Raw genomic sequence first — 12,972 nt, forward strand, 5'->3', positions numbered from 1 at the left:
ACAAATATGGCGCACAACAAGGCCTCAAGCAAACACCTCTCCCTTTGTGTTTTGCGTACTACTCAGACAAAGAGCAATGGTGCGCGCAAGGGAACGTTTAACATCAACTCACCACTCTTGTGTTGGACAAAATGTTGAAGAAATGAAACATTCGCCGTCAACATCACCGCTAATTATCGTCAATCAAAGCCAACAGTACAGAAACCTTACCTTCGCTTACATCGATTCTCACAGTGCGTGGGATCTGCATAATTTTTATGTTTGAAAGGCAGCCTGAATAATTCCTCTTTACCCACCAATATATATAAAGTCGACGGCTGCAGTCTAGCTACGTCAGTGGCGGCTGAAGTGCCACTCTGTTCTTGCAACAACGGCCATTTACTACACCGCTCGTGCTTCGCTTCTGCAGTTAGTATACGTATACTGCAGGCAGCCAGTGAACCCATACTGTGTTATATAAAGCCCTCGTTACGCGCGCTATAGCTTGTGCTGGAAGCGAGCAGCACAGCAGACACGCGGCCCTATATATATCGACTGCTGTTAGACGCACGGCTGCGCGATGACGCGGGTTCGGCGACCGCTTGATGCACCGTGCTGTCATCGCCGGCCACTGCCTCGTGCTTTTCATATGATTTCTTTTGACCACCCGGAAGAAGGTCGTAAACTACGGCATTCATTTTGCGAAGCTTTCCGAAAGTCGTGACATCTTACGGCGTCGAGAGCTTTTCTTTTTCTCCGGTATTCTTTTGTCGAAGATCCGGTTGCTGACACTTATGTGGAACGCGCTGACATTTTACAGCGAAGCGTCGATCTTTTGTCCTGGTTGATTTAGAGTGAGGTGGCTATTTGATGCGTTTTGGTATGTTATATTTTTGACGAAAACGAACACGTTTTAGATGTGCGCTTCTTTATTACTGGAGTAGCAGCGCAAAACAAAACGAGGACGGAGAAACAACAAGTGACTGCTTGTTGGCTTCGTCTACGCTTACGTATGATGCGCCAGTCGCTCTCATAATGAATTGGTACCAACTTGTCCGGGTATCAGTCCTTTCGGCTGATAGATTTTTATTGTATATTCACTTTACAGCATCGACAAAGGCCTACTCTGAGCAACAGTGATCACGGGTAAGTTTGGCAATAGTATTTCGCTCGCTTGTTGCATTTATTACCTGCTTTCTTCTACATAAAGTACAGAGTGTAGCACGGAAACATAACGCAAAGCACTTACGTCGCGTTATCGTTTTATATCCGGCGTCTGTCTAATATACCGCAATGTTACAGTGAGGTACTGGAGAAACCCTGGTGGCAGCGTTTGTTATTATTTGGAGAGGCTTCCGCCAACAGAACGGGATGCGTGCTTTCTTCTCAAATGCATAATAACTGAAGTAACTTTCGTTGCGGTATTTTGGTCAATGGTTTTACATTTGATAAGATTACTTATGTTCGACTTTTTTTTTAGGCAATGCCACGCAAAAAAAGGTTGTCACTTCGTTTGCAATCGCTACTGCGAATGTACTTTTACGGCAGAAAGTGGGGGTCTGCTATACTACCACAGTGTTTGCCGGTCTCGCTTCTTCGTCAGTGCTAAGTGGTATTGCAGTGATGGCTGGTATGGGTTCTTTCAGCTATCGACGCGTCCGTATACGTTCATCAGGCAGCTCCAAAAATTCAGTTACCTTGCACTCAACCGCCGTACTTGCTTCGAGCACCTGCGTTTAGCTTGTCTAAATGCTTACCTTTCGTGGCAATCGCAAATGATTAACAGTAACGATAAATAACTTTTGTGCAAGCGTATTTCTTTTAATCTAATATCTTCGTTAGTGCAAAGACGGATTATATGTTCGATAAAGATCCAAAAGTGATTTTAAAGGAAGCGAACGTGCTCGTACATTTTGCAAACAGTGTGACTATACTATACAGGGAACTATAAGGACCCGCTAACTGCAGTGCGCAAATTCATCGTTTACAGCCACATAAAGCCAGAAAGAAAGAAAGGAAGAAAGAAAGAAAGAGCGATTTATACACAGAAACTGAGAGGTCAGCCTGAGCTGATTTTGTTCTATAGCCTGCTATATATATACGATACACTGCAGAACGTTGACGGGCAAGAACAATGAGTTATTATGATGAGAAGAAAGTGCGTATATACAAGCAGACAACATTGCGGCATCTCTAAAGTCGCATGTCAAGCCCTGTGGCTTAAAAAAGTTATATATATCGATCTTCCCTTATAATCACGGCTTCGCTGTTTGCGTTAGGCCAAGGACCCAAAACAAAGTAATCAGATTGTGGTCTGTTATCAAAGTGTGAAATCGAAGAGATCAGGGCCCGTATTCTGAAACGTTCGCCTTCCGCGAAACTATCGCCTTGGCCACGCCTCCGTCAACGGCGCGCCCGGATTGGCTGTTTTAGCAGAACCGCAAAATAAACAGCGTCATCTAGTAGTTTCGGCCCCCGTCATTTTAACGTCATAGTGTCGATGGGTGCTCTCGACATGTATTGAATAGACGAAGACGTCTTTTGTCGTTCGGTTGGGTGTGGAGTGTTGTAGATATGAGAGGTAGTTTATAGTAGTCTTGTTGGTGGCGTTTTGCACGCGTTGTTTCGCGGCGATATTGGTTGATTCATATAAAATAAAACATTTCACGCTTCCTTTTTCAATTTATTTTGCCTAAGGCGACCGTAACCAACCGTAATCAGTGCGCAGAACCCATACTGCGGCCACTACACTCGAAAACAACACACGCGAGCCGATCTGCACTCGCACGGTGCGCTCTCTCATGCGATGTGAAGCGTTCGAGAGCGCGTGTTGGTAGTGCACACTGACGTCACGGGTAAGCAGCCACTTGATTTACTGAACGTGACTATCGCGGCGGCGAAACTATCGTGGAATGCGAACGTTTCAGAATACGGCCCCAGCTTCTCTTGTTCTCGCGCGTACACTGGACAACGCAATACACTAGTCCGGATGTTTGTGGCACCTGACATAAGGAAAGAAAAGAAAAAAAAACTACTCGTGTTCGCTGCAAGAAGTCTGAACCGATGAATGACACCCTCAACGCGCTTGCCCAGCCCTGTGGGACACTTAAGGCGCATTGAAAGTCTGCTGAAAATAAAGGTGTACTGGCGATCATGGGTTTGACTTGTTTGTTTATTCCTAGATCTTTATTTTGATTTATATCTTCATGTCATTTGAAACATTCTATCTGAAGTAGCAAGCCCTGCATATAACAGAGCGGGTATCTTCAGCTTTCATGAAACTATTTCTCTAAAGCCAGCTTGCAAAATAAAATTTGAAAAATCCACCGAAACAGGACCATGATGCCACCGTGAATAGTGAAAATTGCTCGCTCGTCTGGCTTCGAGCCACGCATAAGGTTACCATAACACCAAGGTAAGCCTAGACACGAGTCAAGCCACAAACGATGAGCTGTGGCCAAAGCCAGGCTGCGGAACAGCTGTCGTTGTTAGCGGTGCCATTATTATTGTTCTTTGGTGGCCCTTTGTATTATTTTCATTCCCCTCCACCCGCAGTATGTCACCGGAGTCTGCCTCCCCGTGTTCAGTGCTGCTGAAGTGGATGCTGGATTTTGCAGTCTTAACGACAAGCGACCAACGATCGACCGAAATGACTCACCTTGTCGATAGACGCATACCCGCATGTTATAACATGCGGGTATGCGTCTATCGACCAGGTGAGTCATTTGGTTCAGGATTTCATTGTGAGAAATACAGAGGCAAATACAGCATACAAATGAAAAGACGACGACCACACTCTACAGCTTTGTCCCACCATCATCTTTTCCTTTGTGCGCTGCGTTTTCCATTTTCTATTCCATTTACTGGCGTGCGTGCGCATGTATGTATGTATGTATGTATGTATGTATGTATGTATGTATGTATGTATGTATGTATGTATGTATGTATGTATGTATGTATGTATGTATGTATGTATGTATGTATGTATGTATGTATGTATGTATGTATGTATGTATGTATGTATGTATGTATGTATGTATGTATGTATGTATGTATGTATGTATGTATGTATGTATGTATGTATGTATGTATGTATGTATGTATGTATGTATGTATGTATGTATGTATGTATGTATGTACAAATTCGACTCCGCCCTGCCGTCGGCTAGCCGCCTGGTTAGCTCAGATGGCAGAGCAGCGGCCCCGCAAAGGTGGTGGTCCCGGGTTCGAGTCCCGGACCAGGACGAATTTTTCTTCATCTGCGAGGCTTTTCTTTCGAGGGAACCCGTATGGTTTCATTTGTAGCAATTGCTATACGAACGGCTGGATGTCTAATTTCCCCTTTATTAATTGTTACATGTTAACTCGTTATTTTCTAATCCACACGCCGCTAGTAATCGCTGCTTGAAAACAAAACCGTTGTTCCCTGTCATATTGCTCACGACTGTAGAGCGCCAAAGAAGTTTCTGCGCGCAGTAATATTTCTTTCTCGCTGTTTTGCGCTCGTACAAGCATTCTGCGAATGCGCACGCATGTCCCGTGTGATATGTTAACAAGAAATAACAAAACGACGAAACCTAATTTCCACTCTTTCTTTGGCTGTGTCTTTCCAAAGCGATGCCATCTCCATAAAAGTCACAGTAACAATTGATCCTCCTGCGGTGGTCCTCCTTAGTAGGTGGTCCTAACCCTCCTGCGGTGGTCTGCACCTTAGTTTACTGGTTTTTGTTTGGTTGCATTTCCTTCTTTCTTTTTTCTTTTCTTTCTGTTTTTGTTTTGTTTGTTTGATCCAAAACAAGAAATGATTGTGCTCGTGTCTGAATCGTTTACTTTTCTTTGTATAACTGCATGGATCCATAACTAGCCTATGGCTAAGGATCCAGACGTGGTCGTCTACCATTTTTTGATTATTTGAATAAAATTACTGTTGAATTGAATTGAATTGAATGACACCAAACTTAGCAGTGACAGTAGCAACATTGAACCGGAAGCAGGAACCACAGCAAAAGCGACAGCAGCGTGTTCGAGGGCTTTGCTGACCTGCCACTGCAGTTGCAACTGGTGCGAGGTTTCGCTTACGTTTAAACTATCTATTGACAATGTCAATCTCACGAGAAACGCTTGACGCAAGCTATCTATAATACGTGTAGCTTGTTATGTCAGTGTGCGTGCTTTGAGAAATTGCGTCAAAAACTGGATTACGAGGAAAAATGTGCATACGGCGTTTCGATTTCCCTTCACCCTGGATATTTGCGGGAGAAGTTCGATATCACGCGTAGAAATAATTTTACTTGGAGGAAGGAGAACCATGGAGAACCATGGAGGAAGGAAAAGTAAGGAGGGAGGATTAAGTCACGCAGCCAGCCTTGGCAAGAGAACGCTCCGTGAAGCCACAGTGGTGGCCCACCACGTGACCTCTTGCGTTGAGATCACTGAGCAAGAAACGAGATTTGCTGACGCGTTTGGTTCCCAGTAGCTATGCCAGTAGTTTTTATTCGGTGCGCGCTTGCTCAGCTGCCCTGCGTGGCTCTGTCTGCAGAGCGGGAAAGCCAACCATGCACTTTGACGTGCGAACACGCGTTGGGCCACCAGGCCTCCATGAGGTTTGTCTTCAATCGCGTTGCGGTGTGCTCCTTCCTATCTTTTTCCTTCCTCCATGATTATAACAAACCCTACAATAAGCCATGCACCATGGTTCTCCCGAGCAGTTGTATTTGAAATAAGAAAATTTAACCACCGCGCTGTTGAAAACGGCGCACAGTTAAATTTCAGTGGCTGCCAGGCCATTGTGGCAGGTTCTGATTTTTTTTCGGAGATAGTGCCTATTAGACGGCAATACATTTTGTATATCTCACAATTCTTGTTAGGTGTTCTCTTAGTAGCTACAAGCGTCTCTTCACAAACTTTGCTCAATTTTATCCCGCAATCTTGGTTCTGGCAAGTTATGTATTTTTTGTGACATACATCTAGTTAATAAATCTTTTATGCGCGGAAAGTGCATTCATTCTGGTTTTTGTTTATGTATTGCGTAAAATATTGAGTGCAGTAGTTTCATCACAAAAGAAAAATCTGATGCAAACTACAAAAGACACCTATTTTGCCCACGGTAGATAAAGCGTTAACTGATTACTTGACACAACTGGAAATATGGCTCCATGAAAACAAACTAGCAGTAAACGCAAGTAAAACAAAATTGATTTTAATTGAGCCAATTAACAAATCATGTGGGGACGCTCGACTCGCGCGCGCCCCTGACATTTTCCCCGCGTGTCTCTGGCGTCTCCTGTAAGCCGGGTTGCCTGCGTAGCTGTGCCCTGTCGGTGTAGTTGCAGAATAGTACGAGAGACGGCGAGAGGGGGGTTCGGCTGCTTACGCCACCTAACAGTAGACAGTTTTAGTTACACATACGTAGAGGCTTTGCGTACGTAGAGCTTCTACGTGTCAGCAGTGCGCATGCGTAGAACGTAGCGGGCGCGCGCGCGTCTAACGGACGTACGTGAGATTCAATTCTTTTCGTGCGTTTCTTGCGCACGTAGACAGCTTCGCGCGGGAGTTCCGCGAGATCACGAACAAACGATAGCGAGCCGCGCACGCGCAGACGGCTTGCATCGAAACACGGCGACAGGATTGAATTGGCTACCGCCATGTTCACATTTCCCGATAGATGGAGCTACGCTGTCAATCTTGGCATGCGTCGCGTACGTGTAGCTAAAAGCGTTTCAGATGGGGGGCACGTAAGGTACGTAGGCGTTTCACGTTTGCGTACGTGAAGCCTCTACGTACGTGTAACTAAAACTGTTTAGTGTCGAGCGAGGACGACCGCGCGTTCGCTGACATGCTTCGCGAGACTCTCTCGCGAAAGGCTTCGGAGCGGGGGTCATCGGGATAGACGGGACGAACATATTCGTTCGATGTGCTGTCGCGATGAATCGGTCTTCCTCGATTCGTCAGCGCCCATCGGTAGGTTCTATTGGTAGTAATTCGGCTGGCTAAATTGGTGTATAGAGGGAGCAATAAATAAAAAAAAGTTATGGGGCTTTACGTGCCAAAACCACGTTCTGATTATGAGGCACGCCGTAGTGGAGGACTCCGGAAATTTCGACCACCTGGGGTCCTTTAACGTGCACCTAAAATCTAAGTACACTGGTGTTTTCGCCCCCATCGAAATGCGGCCGCCGTGGCCGGGATTCGATCCCGCGACCTCGTGCTCAGCAGCCTAACACTATAGCCACTGATCAACCATGGCGGGTAGGCGCAATAAATGCCCCTTTGATAGTTCCCATTACTGTGTTAACGTTCCCTTTGAGCCCAGAGCCCGTTTAATAATAATATTTGGTGTTTTATGTGCCAAAACCACTTTCTGATTATGAGGCACGCCGTAGTGGAGGACTCCGGAAATTTTGACCACCTGGGGTTCTTTAACGTGCACCTAAATCTAAGCACACGAGTGTTTTCGCATTTCGCCCCCATCGAAATGCGGCCGCTGTGGCCGGGATTCGATCCCGCGACCTCGTGCTCAGCAGCCCAACACCATAGCCACTGAGCAACCACGGCGGGTCCCAGAGCCCGTTTAAGACCCTACCATCATGTAATGTTGAACTCAACCTAATTTTCCCTGCCACCACATTGCAGCTCGTACCGACACAAACATTTCTGGGTGTGTGTTTTGAGGAAAGCAAGTTCTGGAGCCCCCACGCGTTAAAGCTTACATCGAATGTAAGCAAATGGTTGGCAGCCTGTACAAGTTATCTACCCTAATACCGTGATGGCTATAAAAGGCTTTATATTACACCCACTTCCACTCTCGCGTGCTCTGTTGTGCACTTGTGAGGGCCAAAACAACCAGTGTTGCCATTTTAGCGATTGTATCGCTTGATTTAGCGATAAATTTTTGAATTTAGCGACCGGCGACATTTAGAGCGCAGCTCTTAAGCCCAGACCACACGTACGCTTGCGGACGCGCGCAAGCTCGTGTCTACGAGCCTTGCGCCTGCCTCGCCTCGCGAGGAATGGTGGTTTGCATCCACAAAGACGCGCTTCCATGTGTGCGACAGCACGTGTTCACTGGCCTCACTCATAGACGCCTTGGAAGACGCCACTTCGTACTTTATTATCGACAGTGTTTCAAAATGCTTCGATAGCTATAAACGTAATTGTTATATTTTTAGAGCTGTTAGATAAGCACAAAAAAGAAAGATTGTGCACTTTCTTGCCCGATATAAATCTGTTTCACTGAGAGTTTAATGTACCGCGTCGTAGTTGCATAGTCAGGCGCACCGACGCGAGGCAGCCCAAGCGCGCGATAACAGAGAGCAACTGTTCACCGAGATTGCGCCGCGTTTCGACGCGTACGAGCCGTGCCGCACTGTCTGTGCATGCATGGGCGGGCGGACGCGAGCTCCACAAGCGTACGTGCGGTGTGGGCTTAAGGCGCCCGTTCGTACGGCGAGCATAGGCGTCGGTGGCGTACCCGAGTGAACGAGCACAGCGAAAGAGGAAAGAGCGAACGCGGAGGGCGATATGAAAGAAACGAGCCGCGAACAGTGGAGACCAATGAGAGCGGCCCCTCCTGTGACGTGCACGCGGGAAACTGGAGTCATGCGGACCATATAGTTTCCTACAATTACTGGAGGGAACTGTGGCGCTGCAGTCGTTGACCCACCATGGGAATGATGGGGAGTACATGGATATGTCTGATCTTCGTGCTTGTAGATTCAGACATTCTTGTGGCTTTGCTTGTTAAGCTTTATATGCCTTCACTGTCGTAAATGTCAGAGTAATCTATACTTCTTTGTTAATGGATTGTGTGGCGGGAATTGTCTCCTGCTATCTCTGTAATGTTGTAGAGCTTCAGTGTAGTTCAGTGGTTCTATCGGTGCGTCGTCTGGGTTGGACAACTCTTCCAATGGCGCCCGGTTAGCGAGCTCTCGGGCTACCGCATTAGCGCGTTCATTACCATGGAAGGAGGCGTGTCCAGGTGTCCAGACCATACGCAACATGTATAACGCTGTGGGGTGTAATGATGTAAGGATGCGGTGTGTGTAGGGTGTCACCTTCCGTTGTGCCAAAGTCCTGCAGGGGTCTGTGAATCAGTGACCACTGGAATGGGTCCATCCGGTGCCGGTATGGTTGAAGCGTGTGCGATGGCTAGGGTGATAGTAGCCTCTTCCGCCGTGCCACTGTCCACAGTGTTGAGCATGGCCGAAGCCCTCAGAATGTCTGTACTATCTAGTATGACTGGACATAGCGCACGTCTCTGTGGGTAGTGGGCCGCGTCGGTGTATAGGACCGGTGTGTTCGAGGTGCTATCGCCAAAGAGTCGAGCCAGGGCTTGTGCTCTTGCCTTTCTTCGGCCTTTATGACGGTCAGGGTGCATATTCCGGCGAATTGGGGCCACGTGAATTTTGTTGCGAAGAAGTGTGCGGTTTTACTGTTGTGATTTTTTTGGGTGTTTCGTATTCTAGCCGGGATAGAATGAGGCACCCTTGCATTGTTCGTTAGAGTCGTTGCAATTGGCTGTTAAGATGACCGTCGACTAGTTCGTGGGTGGTGTTGTGCACCCTGAGTCGTAGTAGGAGCTGCGTGGACGCATGTTGGGGTAGCCCCAGCGCTGCCTGTGGTCCTGTACGGAGGAGGATGTCCATCTGGTGCATCTCGGTCTGAGTCAGGTTATGATAGGGGAGGTGGTAGGTTGTTCTGCTAATTATGAGGGCTTGCACGATTCGGAGTACATCTTTTTCTTGGAGTCCTTGTCGGCGGTTTGTAACGCGCTTAATCGTGTGCGTTATTTGGGTGCTTTGTTGGCGGAGTATGTGTAGGGTATGAGGCCTTCCCGTTGTGTTGTATGTGAAGACCTATTACACGTATTCTGTGTACCCTCACAATAAGGTTGCCATTGAAATACAATACGATGGCTGATGGAATATCCGCCTTATTGCGTCTTTTGAATACAAGCTGGAGCTCCGACTTCTCAGCTGCGCAGGTGAGTCCTCCGGCTGTTGCATACTCTTTTACTATATTTACTGCTTCCTGCAGTGCATCTTGAATGGCGCTGTCCGACTTTGTGATCACCCAGATTGTGGCATAATCTGCGTACAGGGCGTGCTGCAGGTTCGGAAGTTTGTCGAGGAGCGGTGGTAGCTTTTCCATCGCCCCGTTGAACAGGGTGGGTGAGAGAACCGAACCTTGGGGAGTCCTCTGAAGGAAAGTTTTATGACATCCGACCGAATATCACCTAGGCCGATGGTGGCTGTGTGGTCAGATAAAAAGGCGCGGACATAATCATAGACGCGTTTTCCACATCGGGAGGATGCAAGATTGTTTAGAATGAGGACATGTGAGACGCTGTCGAAGGCGCCCTTGAGGTCCAAAGCCATAATGGCTCTTGTTTGAACTTTACTCGGACCATCCATAACATCCACCTTAAGTTGTATACATATATATAGGAGTATGTCCTGCGTAGACAGACCTGGTCGATAGCCGAATAAGGTATTGGGGAAGAATTGATTCGCTTCGAGGTGAGGCTGGAGGCGCATTAGAACTAAGTGCTCGAAGAGTTTCCCGATGTACGAAGTCAGGGAAATGGGTATGAGATTTTGGAGGCACAACGGTGTACCCGGTTTCAGAATTAAGGTAATATCGGCTTGTCGCCATTCCTGTGGAAGCGTTCCGTATTTCCAATTGTCGTCTAGGGACCTCCGACTAAATGTTAGAAATACACGTTGGTTTGACTTGACTAATATGTCAAGTATGCTTAATTTGCACGTTGATAAGTATTCACTGTCTTTCCCGGTTTGTTATTTTTCCTTGCTACATCATTAAATTCATTTCCTGCTGCCAGCACTTTACCTATCTTGACACCTTTTAGGCGTCGCTATTATTATTATTATTATTATTATTATTATTATTATTATTATTATTATTATTCTTGTCGTTCGAATTTTTAATTTGGACATATTATTTGTATCCACAGCATCAATAAAATCAAACAACACATGATTTGTTTGAAAATATTTATACTTCCTAAAAATTTGATTGCGTCCTGAAATTTGCACATCACGCCTAAGTTACGAAAAAACAACAAAATAAAAAACAAAGGAGCTTTCGTTTCGCGAACAAATACAGTCATCTAACGTTAAGTGTACTCGGAAAACACACATAAATTTCTAAAACTTCCCTCATGTGAATGTGAATAAGAAAAAAAAAAACTGAAAGAAGAGAATCATGCTAGATCACCGCGTAATAAAACTACCAGGAGAAAGCTATACATTTACATTCAAGTGCTTGTTTCTGACATACTTCGCGCACGTTATCAAATTTTTGAACGCAGGTTCAATAAGCAGCCTCTTATCGTCGTTACTTTCGGTAAGCGTCGTTGATTTCGTTAGTGCGAGTCATTGAGAGCGATTAACTTGGCTTCTACGATTGCAGCCGTGCGCCTGACGACATTATAATGCATATTTTTCTCTCTTAATCCGATTAATTGAAGTTTAGGCAGCGAATGACAAAACGAGAATGAAAGTTGAAATTACAGAAACAAAGAGCTCTGGCTCAACGACTATGGCGTTGCGCGGACGAGCACGCGAGGTCGAGGGTTCACGTCCCACCCCTCTGCAGCGGCCGCATTTTCATGGACGCGAAATGCAGGAACGCTCGCACACCTAGATTTAGGTGCACGTTACGGAACACCAGGGTGGTCAAACAATTAACCTAATCAAATTGAGTATATATATTTTTTGAAACGAAGAGCTCACTTCTCTCATTTTCCTTGAGCTGCGTTTTTTTTTATGCCAGGCGGAGGAGATACCAGCTAGCAAAGTGCCCCACTTTTCATGATAAGATATTGTCGTATGTATAAATTGAGTCCCATTTATGAACTTTGACCGAGTCCTCACCGCCTCTCCCACCTTCATCTTTCCCTCTCCTATTGTAACTGAGAGCGCTAGCTAGCGTTATTGTAAAGGGGGAATGAATGGAAGCTGGCCGGTACTTTGGAATTTTAGCTGAGGCGATCAAAATAAGGAGGCCTCATTTACGACGTCCCTCATGAATGAGGCGTAGCTGTACTAGGTAAAATTCATCATTCAATATATAAATGACGTGCCCCGCCATCAGAACTACTGCGCAGCTTGCACGGCAAGAAACGCGCGCTCCTTACTTGACGATTGAAGTTCGCTGCTGGCACGCTAGATGGCGACAGCGCATCGCAGTGCTCGGGTTGCAAAGGAAACAGCCTGGAACGGCCCCATGTTCAGTTCAGGGTTGCATTGCTGCCGATCGTAGGTTGTCTTCCTGTTTGGGTTTCTGCCTTCTTAAATGGAGGACAACGACAAAAACTAACCTCAGCTGTTTACATTTGCTACAAAAAAAAAGCGCTTTGCGTTTAGTTGAACTGCTGCCCTTTCGATCGCACACAGCGCCACTTTTCAAAAAGCATGGACTGCTAATGATTCATAACATCCGATACAAAAATTTAGCTCTGGTTGTATACCACAAAGTTAAATCTAACCCAACTGTATTTTGAAAGAAATTTCTAGAGAAAGGTCACAGCCACAGTTTACGACATATCATCTACAAGAAGATACGCTTCGTACTAACTACGGCGCACAAAAATTAACATACTAAATACCTGACTTGCTTAACGAACACCCCACCGCAATGACATTAATTGAAGATAGCTCTTCCATTCATATCTTTAAAAAGAAGATGCACGTCCTACCTTTTAAATCCAAAGCTAAATTTACACTACTTTCAATTCCTTTTTTATCGTATGTAACTTGCATATGCTACACTTGTCTGCTTTTTTTTCTTAGCTATAGCTCTGTGTAAGGTTTTTTTTGTTTGTTTTCGTGTGCAAACCATCTCAGTGTACATATATTGTCTATAATGGCATGACTTCGTTAAAAAATCACGATGTGTATTCTTTTCCAACTGATGTTCATATTTAGGTATGACTGGTAATTCATGTGTGTGTAAGCGGGTGATCGGCGCTCT

The sequence above is a fragment of the Dermacentor albipictus genome, chromosome 1 (genome assembly GCF_038994185.2).
Source record: "Dermacentor albipictus isolate Rhodes 1998 colony chromosome 1, USDA_Dalb.pri_finalv2, whole genome shotgun sequence".
Classification (NCBI taxonomy): Eukaryota; Metazoa; Arthropoda; class Arachnida; order Ixodida; family Ixodidae; genus Dermacentor; species Dermacentor albipictus.